Raw genomic sequence first — 12,879 nt, 5'->3', positions numbered from 1 at the left:
AATGACAGAAGAAAACAATACTCACTAGGGGTGATGTGACACTAAAAGCCAGTTGTGTTCTTTTGAAAGATTGTACAGGACTCTTAGTTTCACAAGCAATCTGTCTCACCCTCAGGAAGGAGTTAAAGTCCTCTCTGTACAGTAGTTAATGCTAGAGTGAGTTTTCCTCATACTGGCTTCCAATACACTTTGATTCTAGAGAAAGATGGTTTTACATTGGCATCAGATGGGAAAAAAATCCAAAACAACAGCTTTCCAATGGCTTCGCCAGGCAAGGCACTGCCACAAACAGCTTGACTACATGGATACTAAATGCTCTCATATTCTCCATAAGTAACAGTGCTTGAGAAAAGAGCAAGGTAAAGTCTCTCATTACACAGACAAAAGGTGGTAGGGAGCATGAGGCATCTTACCAGGTTGTTCTCCTTTTTGCCCCCCTTTTCTGTTTTCCTGAATTTGAGTTTTAAAATGGGTTATGTTTTGCCTGCAGCAATTTCTTTTAATAACTGCAATTATTCTCTCCCATTGTTCTGACTCTTATAGGCAAATTAGGGAAATTCAAAGGCAATTTTCATGATTGTTTGCTGTCAGGGGCTTATGAATGGCTGTTCTATTTTGCTGGGACATTTCATTAAACAAATAATGCGTATGGCACAAGAATCGCAAAAAGTCAGATAAAGATCAGTTCACTTAGGGATAGGTCCTGTGCGGTGCTTAGGTGGATGTGCAGGAGACCCAGCAGGACCCCGTCCAGCTAGGCATAATTACTGCTTCCAGGTTTAAGAAAGGGCAATACTGCTCTCCCCACATGTGAGTGTGCCTCTTGAGAGATCTCTAGCATGTTTTTCACACCCTACCCAGAAATTTGTGCAAAGAAGGGGGTAGCACTGTAAGACTTTCACAACTGCCCCTCTCCCAGTGCTTGCACAACAGGTAAAGTTGCAGACCACAACAAAGGGCATTTTGAATAAATAGCACCAGGACCTCATGACATGCCATGTGGGAAATAACATTCATGATGTGAGCTAAGAACCATAGCAAGACTACATTTTTGGAAAAAATCCAAAGTCAAAGCCTCTAAAAGGACTCAAGTGCCCATTTATCCTGCTCAAAATTTCATGCAAATGTGTCGCTAAGTGGCATCCATCAATGACAGAGGATCAGGAACACATGCCAAATCATTTCGGGTTCGACCTGGGTGGAAGAAAGTAAATGTACAAGGCAAACTTAAGCTAACAACTTCCAAACATTACCAGATCTCTGAGGTTTTGAACATATAATAGGACTGATTCCCACTTCCAGCAGCATGCAGACACTCCTCTGCTAGATCACTGTAGACACAAGCTAGGTGTAAAAGATGACAAGCCTAATGTTTTTAGCATGTTTTAGCTTTCTAAACCTCTGATCAACAGCCATAAAATCAGTAAAGTGAGAGAAATCTAAGTTACACAAAATTAAATTTGACTCGATACAGCCAGCACTGTGCTGGTGCCTTAAAGGACCATACAGGCTCAACAGCATCAGGTATCTCTACAAATGTTCCCAGTTGGCACTCATAATTAGCCCTGAGACATGAGACAGGTGTTTGCATGATACTGAGCCTGAATTCCAGTGCTTGCTGAATTACTTTACTACATGCTTTACTAATTTGCTAAGGAAAAACAAATGAGAAGGTTCTCCAAAATACCTGCAACCTGACTAACAATTCATATGTGCAATCTTCCCTGTTTATCTAATATCATTTGCGCATCACATATTGTGTGCAACCCACCTTTGCCACAGAGAAATCAAACCATTCTCCTTATCCTGAATGACTCAGCAGAGAAAAAGTCAGAGACATTACTAAAATACGTATCATAAGGTGCTTTGAAAAAAAACCTACTCCATAGACACAGCTATCATCTAGAGCTTCTTTTCAGAGATGTATGTGTATGATAATTACTAAAAGCCCAGAGGCAAAAAACTAACTCTGACAGAAAGGGATTAGCAAACTCTCCTCCATCTGCTTATCTCAAGGCAACTTGAGCCTGGTTCAGGAGGCATTAATCTACTCACAGTGTTAAAGACAACAGGAATGTGGACCATATAGAATAGTTAGGGTTGCAAAGGACCTTAAGATCATGTAGTTCCAACCCCACTGCCCAGAGCGGGGACACCTCGCACTAGAGCATGTCTCCCAAGGCTCTGTTCAACCTGGCCTTGAACTCTGCCAGGGATGGAGCATTCACCACTTCTCTGGGCAACCCATTCCAGTGCCTCACCACCCTCACAGTAAAGAACTTCTTCCTTATATCTAACCTGAACTTCCTTGTTTAAGTTTAAACTCATTACCCTTGTCCTATCACCACAGTCCCTGATGAAGTGTCCCTCTCCAGCACCCTTGTAAGCTCTTCTCACAGGAGGACCATGGACCACAACCTAAACAAATAATTTTTATAACTATTACTCCATTTTTTTGAATCATCGTTATCTGTCACTTTTGTGACATGTAACCCTGCAATTTGGTCTCATAAATTTACTCAGCCTCACATTCTCCTGAGCTCTCCAGACCTAAGGACTGCTGTCTGAGAAGAATTAAGTTTTTCTCCCTCTGAAAATAAAGGTAGTAGTTTTGTTCAGAAAATACTTATGTATGTACTTATGTATGTGCTTACTCAACATAACTGATATGCTATTGATATCCCCCACAAAAACAAAGAACACATATAATAAATAAAAATTGAACATATCAATCTGGAAACTGCTCTTGGGACTTGTGAATTTTAACTGTGAGAGTCTGCATCACTTCAAAGCCACAATTTTCAGCAGTACCTCATAATAGAAAAACACTTCCCAGGTCCCTTTTTTCCTCATTCTGTTTGGGCTTGAGTATGTGCTCCAGGCAGCAGGCATGCTCTGCTGCCCTGTGCTCTCCTTGCTTGATGGCAGCTTCTCCCAGCCAGCCATGCCCCTGGCAAGGTCTTTCTACCCTCTGTCCTGATGGGCCCACCTCTGCCAGACAGCAGCAGTCAGGACAAGTTAGACAAGCACATCTTTCTTGGCTACATAACCTACGTAAAGCAATACCAAGACTACAGATTTTATCGGTAACAGGGCTCTGCTGGCCAGCCTAAGCACCAAGCTGTGGGCTCTGCACTCTGATGTATATGCTCAAAGTGAGAGCAGAGGTTATACTAAATTGCAAGACACAGGAGGATGCAGGCAGCCTTGGCATGGTCTTCCCCGGTACTGTTTGTTCAGACATAAATAACAGGTCAGGCCACAAAACTATTGCAGAACCTATTAGTTCCTACCAGTCCTCTTTAAACAGCCAGCTCCCTTTCTCTGCCTTTAGCTAAAGGCATTCCCATCTGAGGCTACCTGCATGTCTTCTCATACTCCAGAAATCACACAGCCCCTGTTGCCTGGAGGACTACAGGGTGAAAGAGCCCTCTGCATCCTCTCCTACATAGCCATGCCAAGAGACAAGTCACTGGTCATGAGCCATGGGCATAGTTAAACACTTTTGCCAGAAAATATCTAGCCCAGTCCTTTCCTCTAGAAGCATTTACAAAACTGATTTTATTCCAATTTCTCTGTGTTATGAAGAAATTAGCAAAAGGAATAAAAAAAAATTACTGATTTTCATTTGTTCAGATGTGTTTTGTGGGGTTTTTTTTTTGTTTTGTTTTGTTTTGTTTTCCCTAATCTAAGCCTACATGTAGCAGGAGAGAGAATCCTAGGCAAAACAAATCAGTAAAGTTATCCAGGGTCATTTAGACCATCCATTTAGATCTTTGTTTTGTTCTTTCTCACTCTCTGGTAAACTAAATTTATAAATTGAAGGCAGAGAAATAATCAGTGCTTTCTAGTGCCATCATTGGAAACATCTGATGATAAACAACTCTGTTGGCAAAAAATCCCAATTCTTAACACTGTATCAGCAGTCTTATGCTGGCATTGTTGTCCCTGGTCAATAGGAAATTTATGACAATTTAAGAAAGGTTACACTGTTGATTGCTGAAGAACCATAAATAGTGGTACACTGATGGAAAAAAATAGGGCTGGGGAGATAAAGAGAAATAATGATTTTAAGCATTCTGGACATAACCTTCTTTATTCCAAATGACATTTTTGGCCGTTAAGCATGATTTTAAATAGCACATGCTTGCCATCCCAATATATAACATCCAAACTACTAAAATGATGTTATCAATACAGACTTTTATTTAGCAAGGGGCCTGATCCAAAGCAAATTTATGTAAGGGAATTTTCCTGCTGATTGGAAAAAATGAAGTCATGAAACAAGAACAACTACTAAAAGCAGACAGAAGACTAAGGGGAGATATAACAACAGTAATCAAGTACATAAAAGCTTGCAGAAAAAAGGAAGCGAGCAATCTATTCCCCACTTCCAGGGTGGATAGGATAAAAATAACAGGCTTAACTCACAACAAGAAACATTCACATTTCATAAGGAAAAAAAAAAAACAAACCCACATCATCAAAGAAAGCACTGGAATATGTCACAAGAGGAAGCAGCAGTCTCTCTCCCCACCTTCACAACAGATACCTGGACAACTTTGAGGACATACGGCTCTGCTTAGACACTGGAAGCCCTTTTCCTGCCTCACTTATAACAATTCTTTCATGCCCACTTTTCCAAATCACACTAGCTGGCTGCAACGGTGAGAAACCACATTCTCCCACAGATCCCACCATTACATAGGCGTCCTCTGTTTCCTAAGGAAAGTTATGGGTAATAATGTAGTTATTAGCATTACTTTTACCCTGGAGTGTAGGAAGAAGACCACCACCTATGGAGAGAAGGAGCTGGTGGAATCTACAGCTACTAGGAACAAGCAGTAAATTCTTTGCAGATCTCCTGTTTTCAACCTGAGAAGTAGCCATCTTGGGTCAGAATACACGCATTCAGTTCAAGGTCTTCAATCAGCCAGCAGCCAAACACTTGAGATAAGATGTAAGAATGGGTCATATACATAGTAAAATTCTTCTCTCCCATCATGTTCTGCTAGGCCTTTACAGAGCTTTCAGAGACCACAGCCACACTCTTGCATTTGTGACAGGGTTAGAAGCTGGCCAGACATCAGAGATGGAGCTTCCCCATCTTTTCTTGGAAGCACATGCACCAGAAGACCCAAAGGGACTTCCATTTTTTTTAGCTATACTGTACCAGACTTGGGAAAGGTACCTCTGCAGGTACCAAACACAGCCTTAACTCCACTGTCCTTTCAGTGGGAGCTCAGACACTGAACACGGTGCTCCGTGCTCACTCTGGAGCCTCAGGAAATTCCCTTCCACTCATGCATATGTCTCTACAGTCTGGCCACGCTCTCCTGCCTGAGACAAGCAGGGTCCTTGCTCCCTGCCACAGCTCTCCCCCTATACCCCTTCGCTGTTTCCCAGAACCCCCCAATGGCTCAGACCCTTTGCTAGTAGATACACATCCTAGGAGAACCTTTGGGCTTAAAATGGATGCTCTGCCTAACAGTAAATTAAGCACAGCAACATATTCAAGAGTGCTGAAGAGATTTAGAAGCCTAATTCTGACCAGAAATGAGACAAGCACTGCACAGTGCTGCTTCTAGAAAGAAAACATAGCATAGGCACCCTTACAAATCATATTCCACATTTGAAAAAGAATAAGCCCATATACTGCTGTTCATGAGGAAATTTTATGTCTCCTTTTACAGTCACGCTTGCTATTTGGATGCCAAACATATATTTCATAAAGAGCTGATAAAGAGTTAATCTGCATGTTAATACCTAGTTAATCAGTTGTTACGGAGTCCAGCCGTTTTGCAAGTTGGTTGTAAATTTGGCTTGCAGTTGTCTACAGCACCCTCAACTGATGAGCTAATAACCTGTTATACACACCATCCAAAACTGGATCCACCTCTGCTTTCAATCTATCATTTATTACCTTTCGTAGACTAGAGATAGACCCTTAATATAAAGAATGACCATTTTATGTTTGCTTGCCTGAATATATACGAGCACTCAGCCACATCATTAAAATAATTTCACTGCTAAGGCATACCTAATATTCCAAACATATAGAGCAGAATTTAAATTAGGGGGAAAAGATTCCTTACAAAAAGGTCTTGAGATGTGACAGGAAAGAAGAAAATGGAATTGTACAAAATAACAAGCCTATAAAAATATGAACTTTACTGAAAAGTTTTCTGAGCTTTACAAAATTTCAGTTCACTTTTAATTTTAATTATGATTTTGCATTATCCTTGAAATCTTGGTGTTCTGTTGGCCACAGGAGCAAAAATATTAACATACCACCACTGACAAACTGGGCATTTTTAAGTGAATGCAAAAGTTTAAACAAGTTCAGGTTTCAACTTCTGAAGAAACGACATGCTTGCTACAATCCTAAACTGCCTCAGATTAAGGAGATCAGGAAATTAGGGCAACTAAAAGCAAAATGTAAAGAAGAAAGTGATGTTAAAGATCCTAACTAAATATATGCATGTATTTTTTTTTTTTATTTTTTTTTTTTTTGGTAAAAGCTTAGGTCCTGGAGTTGTGGGATGGGAAAGAGAAAACTCTGTTTTTTTCTATACATTTATCATATCGTGATAACAAGCAGAGGCCCAAATCCCTGATGCAAAGGGAAATAATAAGAATATTGAATATCCTCAATGCTTTAAAAGTTATGGTTTTCTACAAACATATTGCACGGGTATTTGGGTGGGCAAGTTTTGCAAACAGTCCGAGAGACATGAGAACAAGGGAGGGTACTACTGCTCAGAGAAACAAAGGACCATTTTCTCAGTTTTTCTTCACCTAGCTTAATATAAACCATCCTTCATTGCAGCTAGGATGTTGCTCCTGACACTACTGTGTGTGCGCAGGGGGCACACTGACACTACAGTGGCTTTCACTTGAATTCAGCTTTATACTAAACGAACACTGCTTTTGGCCCTGGCAGTACAGGCAGATTTTCAGCTTACCTGAATGCTGGTCCATTAAATTCCTTGTGTTGCATGCCACAGTGGTGGCTTCCCCACTATCCTTCTGTGGGGAAAATGAAACTTTTCCTTTGCCTGTAATAGTCTTGGTGGGAAACTCAGTTCTGGCTATTTAAACTCTCCTCTTCTGTGACCCCCTCCTTGCAGCTGGAGAAGTGCCAAGCCTAAAAAAAAAGGACAAAACATACTACTCTGAGGAGGTGAGAGATACAGGAGCTCTGTCTGAGGAACCCTTTGTGGGGGCTCATACACCAAGTATGATGTTTGATAGGCCTTTATATATGATCTCCACTTTGCCCTTCCGTTTACCACCTGCTCTGCTCTGATGGTGGGACTTGTTTCTTTTGCAAAACACAGAGCTGTAAAACTGCAGAAATTAAATCCATGTAATGCAATCCTCTGGCCTCCTTTTTTCACAAAGCTGTCAAAATAAGGATCTATTCATGGTATTTTACTTGATGTGTGAAATTTCCAGCACACAGATATGAATCAAAGCATTCTGTACTATTTATCCTCTCAAAAGGATTTTGAGCCTCTTTCTTTTAATAGATGGAAACTATAATTTTAGAAGGTGGGTAGCAAAAATTCTCTTTACACTTGAGTGGACATCTCAAGGGCATAAAGGAAGTGCTTGGGAAGCACAGCAGGCAAAAATGTTTTATGCCCAGCTACAGCACGGCAATTCCATGCCTTGGCTGATTTAAGGCAGGACAATCTGAAGTAGAAGACTGTGTGAGGATATATTCATACAACTATGTATATCCAACAACATTCTCTTTTGGGACATGCATACCCAATTGCAATTTCACAATTCAGAGGTAGAAAAGCGGCAAATCTGTGCCATTACTATAAGGGTAAGCTTTAGCTGGAGGGGATGCTACAAGCTCAGCTGTGCTGTCCAGCTTTACTGCAGCGAACCTTGTTCAAGGAGGTAGCCTTGGGCAACCTTCAATCCACAGGTAGATATTTAAAGAGAAATAATTCAGCAGAGTTGGTTCACAGTTACGTATTTAGTAAAGAGATAGTCTGTTCTGTTTCTCATACACCAGCTAAAACCAGTTAAGAGCTACACTGGCTTTGTATGGGAATTTATTTGCTATTTATTTTTCTATTGAATACAGTCAGGTTAGAGTGGGAAAATATCAGGCCACATATTCAAAATTCATGATGTATTATTAAGCTGAGTTAAAGTTCCCAGCTGGATAAACTAGTACAGACACTTTGACTTTTAGGTCTTTAATGGATTTGTAGTCAGCTCAAGACCATAATGTATAACCACAGAGATCATGCTTTGTGCGACAGAATAGCTTTTCCATTTGTGTTTGCTCTGCTTCTATCTCATCACCATTGTCAACCATAAATGGGACTGTATAATAATAGAATCATAGCATGGTTTGGGTTGGAAGCTACCTTAAAGATTACCTAGTTCCAACTCCCCTGTCACAGGCAGGGACACATTTCACTAGACCACGTTGCTCAAAGCCCTGTCCAACCTGGCCTTGTCACTGCCAGGGATGGGGTAACCACAGCTTCTCTGGACAACCCATGCCAGTGTCTCACCACCCTCATAGTGAAGAATTTATTCCTAATGTCTAATCTAAATCTACCTTCTTTCAGCTTGAAGCCATTACCCCTTGTCCTGTTACTGCAAGCCCTTGTAAAACACCCCTCTCCACTGTGCGGTGTAATGTAAATAGAATGTCTTAACACTGAGATGAAGACTAGGTGAACCAGGTTCTGGGGACCACGTCACTGTGGATTTATACTATAGAACTGAATCCCCATTAGAAAAATAAAATATGTACTCCAAACCTATGGAAGTCAATCAAGAAACTTGGGTAGGGAGATTGAACTTGGGTTTTTTAAAGGTCTTTTATAGAATTTCAACTTACTGAGCTTTAATAATGACTAAAAAGACTACAACATTAATGATTTTTTAAATACCTGCCATGTGACTTTTATATGAACAATTACTCAACTGTAAATATTTTTTGAAATATGCAATTCTTACCAACAATTTATTTTCTGTTCCAGAAGAATCTAACACAGCTGCAGAAGATGCAATGCCGTTTCTCTAGATTTCAAACCTCCTGAGAAACCAATTATGTTGATTGAAAATTGGTTATTTCCATCACCAATTTCCCACCAATCAGGATAACATCACTGCACAGGTTTCTAATCAGGATTCATTAGGGTGGATGCAAGAGGTTTTTGAGGTATTTTGGATTATTTTGCACTATTCTTTAGGATAAGAGGATTGACTTCTTTGTTAAAAAAAAAAATAAATCATAAGAGCAAATTATATATGAGTGAAATACAGAAAAAAATAATTACTTTTATGAGAACAGTTACCTGAGCACAGGCTATTATCCAAAGCATGCATCTCACAGATGCAACCCTTTACAGAACAGTCCTGTAAAACTGAAAACAAAATAACTTCATAGGACTTCTCAGTCACATCAGAGACTTTCAGAGAACTAAATTCCACCTGCAGAATCTTACACACAAGAGAAACATCCTGCCGCAGAAGCATACACAATTGTTTACCATAATTAACTCTTGACATGCTGCTAGAACTGGTAAGCAGCTCCTGGACATGCCTCAGCAGCAGCCCAAGTGCCTGTCATCAGACTTTGCAAAATTTGACCTCTTATGCTGAAGCAAGTTATGGCATCTTCAGGGCAATTTACTACTGGAGATTGTGTCTTGCAGCAATGTGATATAAGACACACTGGGAGCTGTCCCAAGTCCTCCCCTTGCATGCTTTTTGGCTACCCCTTTCTACAGCTCTTAGCATAGACTTTAATACATTCATAAGCCTAAGTGACCTTGCAATCTTTGAGGGTTCAGTACTCCAAGTATTCCCTCCATCAAGATTAAGGTCCAGGCACAGAGCTTAGCAGTCTCCCATTTTCTGGTATTATTAACTGCAAAGACTCAATTGTTTTTCACTCTTTTACCTCTCTCTAAGACTATCCAAAATCAGACAGCAAATGTTGCCAGGACGGGAATTATTGACTCCTTCTTGGAAGGTACCCTAGTACTTAAATGTCACAGAAAAGATTCCTTATAACGATTTCCCCAGTAGAAAATTTATTTAATAATTGCATTGGCTATTTAAAAAAATCCATAGACATGCTTTAATGGCAACCCATTTTGGTTACTGCAGTGCATTTTTTGCTAAGATAGTCTAATAGTATTTGATACTGGTTTTGCTCTATACTTTTTGTCTTTTAGTCAGGCTGTTGCACTTTCTTTTTAGTTTGTTTCTAATCCTTAATTAACTTGGCAAGCTTTATTTTTTTTTTTTTATGAAATGTGTCCTTTTTCCACGAAAGGTTATTACAAAATACAACTTCTGAAGTCAAAAACATAATCTAAGCAATAGATCACAGGTATGAAAAATACCCAGGCAAGTATATGCACACTGAAAGCAAATTAAGAAAAAGATTAAAGAAGGTATTTACTATCCCTTGGATAGCATGCATTGCAAGTAATGTACCAACAGCAGCACTGGCCTCTGACTATCAGTGAGAAGGCAACTCATTCTCCTAATTTTAAAAATTGTTATCAGGCTGTTCTTCAATCAGCACTGGAAGGCAAGGTGAAGGTATGGATGCATAAATGGATGGATTACATCAGTATAAGTATGCCAATGCTCAATCATTTTCAGTGTGACAGAAACAATACATCCATGGAGCCATCCCCTCCTTTGGTTGGCATGGCAAATTTTGAAAGGCTGAATTTCAGGGCTTAGTAAGAAAAGAGAACTATGAGAGAACGGAGGACAAAAACTGAGTTGGGGGGAGGAATCTTCCTCTGTATAGAGACAACGTTGTAATCATGCATTTTGTAATCATGTGGTCACCTCCCCAGAAACAAGGTGTACATATGCTTTCTTTCCTTTTTGTCAGTTGAAAAAGTTTGAGACTCAGATTGAGTACATGACCCTAAAACTGTCAGTCAGGCTCCTTCTACACAACACAATCACAAAGCTCTGCAGATTCACAGAGGTTATCATTGCAAGATTAGGCTATTGATTAATAGGAACAATTAAGGCTGATAACCTTATTTCAATGCATTCATAAGAACTGAGTCATAGGTGTCTTTTCATCTGCTTTTCATCTCTAGGAACGTCAGAAATTTTACCACATTCAGTGACTTAATGGATGATTTGGCTTAGAATTACATTCCACAACAGCAGAGCACCCTGGAGATACACTTGCTTGTCATAATATATAAAGCTTCTTCAAATCCATTGTGCGTGGCTTTACACTGTTCACTGCAGACCTTGAAGGAAGAAAAGACTCTTTTCTTGTCTCATTGCTCCCAGGATGATGCTTGAAAGCTGGCAAATGAAATATTGGAAAGGAGTTTCAGAGTTCTGTTATATATTTGTTTTTCTCTAAGAAACAGAGTGGAAAATGGCTTCACGGAAAGTTGTCTCAGAACAGGATTATGAATGCTATTTACAGAATACCCTAGGCGTTAATATTTGACTTGTACAGGTATGCTTGCTAGAAAAAAAGGTACACGTATCTTGTACAATATTAATCAATACAGCATCCCAAGATATAAATTTGCAGACTCAGACACGTGGTGCGAAAGAAGAGAGAGAAGCTGAGAGAAGCTCAGCCACTAACTTTGTCTGCCACCAGAAACATACCCCTAACCTATCTCTGGTTGACCAGCTGTAGTGTGTCAACATCAGGTACTTAAGCCAGCCTCAAACCATCTGTAAGCAGGCATGCAGATAAAAAAAATCCATTCTCTTTAGGGAAAATAAATCAGAAGATTTTTCTGCTTTGCCACTTGAATTTTCATCAGTCTGGATTTTCTGGCCACATCATTAGTAAGTTCAAAAAAGTAGTAAATAAAAACAGGTCTTTCTTTCATCTTTGCACACTTGTTAAATACTTGCAAAATGGGAGGTATTGGCTTTGTCTTTTGGTGGCTTTATTACCATAAATATATAGAAATGGAAATACCCTTTCAAGCAGCGGCACAAAGTTTTTGACTGCTATTATCAGCACAAGAAACTGCCTTCCAAAGGGTCTATGAGTGAATGATATGAATAGATTTAAACTTTATATCTAGTGTCAGGAAAGCTGAATGGCATTTTCATTTCATACCTGTGGAAATACAAGACAGACTCAAGCTAGTCTATATATTTTCCAAATGTACTTAACTTGGGCATCTCAAGGATGCAAAATTCCATTCTTCTTTAGGATTTATGAGAGCATCTTGTGCGAATCCCAGTATTGAAGCCCATTCTTTTTTACCCTGCAAATGAAACCATTAACAGTGTATGACAGTCCTGGTTAGAAACAGACAGGGGAATTAATGTTACTTAGGTGATCTTATGTCCTGAATGTTGCTTTACTTTCAATGCTCAACTTGCAATCTCCGCTTTTACATGTTTTGATTTTCATTCACATAAGATGCATATATGTCCATACATATAAAAGTTCTGATATTTTAAAAATTTAAACGGAACTCTTCTCTCAATACAAACAGCATTATGGGAGACCACAACAATACTGATATGGGTAACTGGAAGGCTAGAATCGGTACTGCCATGTGAACCAAGAGAATAACATGGAATAGCCAAGCCTTCAGAATTTCAGGTGTCATGTCCCTGCTCAGTGATTAACAGTATGGCAGTCCTTCTCATCTTCTGCTGCTTAACTAAAATTTCAAGATATGGGAGGAAGGACACAAGCAGGAAACCAATAGCACCAGCCTGTCCTGTTGTACACTCAGCTTAGGTCTCACCTGACAATGTAATGGTGGGGTGTCCAAGAAACCTCACCACCTTCTGCTTCTGCATGACTTGTGTCTGAAATATGTGGTGTGTCCTGTGGCTCTAAGTCAAACAAAAGTTTTTTGAAAGCAG

General features: G+C 39.7%; 1 long non-coding RNA gene across 3 annotated transcripts in view; it reads right to left on the bottom strand.

The window, feature by feature from the left end:
* Positions 1-12,135, bottom strand: part of LOC136007300 (uncharacterized) — a 98,019-nt gene extending 85,884 nt beyond the window's left edge. Inside the window, exons 1-3 of one of the 3 annotated variants that reach the window (XR_010609600.1) lie at positions 12,116-12,135; positions 11,133-11,331; positions 6,966-7,147 (exon numbers count right to left, since the gene is read on the bottom strand). This is a non-coding gene — a long non-coding RNA (uncharacterized LOC136007300). Of the gene's footprint in view, positions 1-6,965; positions 7,148-9,335; positions 9,405-11,132; positions 11,573-12,115 lie in introns of those variants that run through there. The other 2 variants (XR_010609601.1, XR_010609599.1) reach the window with 2 other exon arrangements.
* Positions 12,136-12,879: the final 744 nt, after the last annotated feature.

The sequence above is a fragment of the Lathamus discolor genome, chromosome 1 (genome assembly GCF_037157495.1).
Source record: "Lathamus discolor isolate bLatDis1 chromosome 1, bLatDis1.hap1, whole genome shotgun sequence".
NCBI classification, from domain to species: Eukaryota; Metazoa; Chordata; class Aves; order Psittaciformes; family Psittacidae; genus Lathamus; species Lathamus discolor.
Note: the sequence above shows the minus strand (reverse complement) of the source record. Positions and strands in the feature narration are given on the sequence as shown.